Raw genomic sequence first — 2,039 nt, forward strand, 5'->3', positions numbered from 1 at the left:
CTATATTTACCAAACATAGTCCTACAACTCTGCTGTGTGCAAGCATATGTAACTAAATCAGTGTGAGCCATCAGGAGTACAATGTCTCTAAGTATCACAATGATCCCCAGCCTACCACCACAATCATAATGTTTTTTTTGGGGGGGGGGGTTTGGGCCACACCCGGTGGTGCTCAGGGGTTACTCCTGGCTGTCTGCTCAGAAATAGCTCCTGGCAGGCACGGGGGACCATATGGGACACCGGGATTCAAACCAACCACCTTTGGTCCTGGATCGGCTGCTTGCAAGGCAAACGCCGCTGTGCTATCTCTCCGGGCCCAATCATAATGTTTTCAAGCATCACAACTAAGAGTACAATACTCTATATAAGTATATAAGTATATAAGTAAACCTCTATATAAGTACAACTTAAAAATGTGCATTATTGTGCTCACTTTGGCAGCACATATACTAAAATTGGAATGATACAGAGAAGATTAGCATGGCCCCTGCGCAAGGATGACATGCAAATTCGTGAAGCATTTCTTATTTTTTGAAAAAAAAAAAAAAGTGCATTATTGGAGGCCGGAGAGATAGCACAGCAGTAGGGCGGTTGTCTTGCACGCACAGCCCATCCAGGACGGACAGTGGTTCAAATCCCGGCATCTCATATGGTCCCCCTTGCCTGCCAGGAGCGATTTCTTTTTTTTTTTGGGGGGGTGTCACACCCGGCAGCGCTCAGTGGTTACTCCTGGCTCTACGCTAAGAAATCACTCCTGTCAGGCTCAGGGGACCATATGGGATGCCAGGGTTTGAATCACCATCCTTCTGCATGCAAGGCAAATGCCTACCTCCATGCTATCTCTCCGGCCCACCAGGAGCGATTTCTGAGTGCATAGCCAGGAGTAACCCCTGTGCACCACCGGGTGTGACTCAAAAACAAAAAAAAAAATGTGCTTTACTGGGGTGGTGCAGGAGCACTTGCCTTGCCTTGGCTCACCCAGGTTTGATATCTAACGTTCGATATGGTTCTCCAAGCCCTCCCTGAGCTCAGATCCAGGAGTAAACCTTGAGCAAGGCTGGGTATAATTTCCCCCCAAATGTACACCATACCCTAGTTTTTTTTTGTTTGATCTGGGGCCACATCCAGAGATCTTCATGGCTCACTCCTGTCTCTGCATTCAGGAATCACTCTTAGTGATACTAGAGGGTGAGGAGGTGGACAAAGGCTCTACTTGTTGATTCAGCCCACCATAGCCTAGTTTGTGAAGGGAAGGGGAGGGGAGGGGAGGGAAGGGGAGGGGAGGGAAGGGGCCGGAGAGATAGCATGGAGATAAGGCATTTGCCTTGCATGCAGAAGGACGGTGGTTCGAATCCCAGCATCCCATATGGTCTCCCGAGCCTGCCAGGAGTGATTTCTGAGTGTAGAGCCAGGAGTAACCCCTGAGCGCTGCCGGGTGTGACCCAAAAATAAATAAATAAATAAAAGGAAAAAAGTAAACAAAGGGAGGGAAGTGTTGTGTATTTTTTGTAATATTGTTTTTGCCTGTCATCCCACCTGGATCTTCCAGGTGGGGGCGATTAAGGAAAGAATAAAATAGCTTATTGGGGAGGCGTAAGGGGCTTTTTGCCAGAGCTGATGGCTTGTTCGGTTTGCTTTTTGGAGCTGGCTGCAACTGACAAAAAAAACTATTTTTGCTGAACCTTTGGTCCTCTAATCTTTTGCCTTTGTTGATTATTTACTCCAGATATTATTACCAAGGTCTCCCCCAAAAGGGGATGGAAGAATGGAATTTAATTTATCTTTCTGGGAGTTATTTTTGGACTCACAGACCATCAGCAAGGGGTTCGACCTCCCCTCACATTTTTTATTTGTATTTTTAAAGCATCTTTGAGCTTAGCTACAAATTCTACATAAGGCTCCTGGGGACCTTGGATGATTCTTAAAAAGGTTCCCTCACCAGTACTGTTAGTATCAGTTCTTTCCCATGCAGATAATGCAATGTAATTATTTTTGAGATTTCCTTTGGTAAAGCCACTTGTGTCTGTACATCTGAATAT

General features: G+C 46.1%; 1 non-coding gene across 1 annotated transcript; it reads left to right on the forward strand.

The window, feature by feature from the left end:
• The first annotated feature begins 425 nt into the window (after positions 1 to 425).
• Positions 426 to 532, forward strand: LOC126012888 (U6 spliceosomal RNA). Its single transcript, XR_007497234.1, has one exon. It is a non-coding gene; the product is annotated as a U6 spliceosomal RNA (small nuclear RNA).
• Positions 533 to 2,039: the final 1,507 nt, after the last annotated feature.

This window comes from Suncus etruscus, chromosome 6, assembly GCF_024139225.1.
Source record: "Suncus etruscus isolate mSunEtr1 chromosome 6, mSunEtr1.pri.cur, whole genome shotgun sequence".
NCBI lineage: Eukaryota > Metazoa > Chordata > Mammalia > Eulipotyphla > Soricidae > Suncus > Suncus etruscus.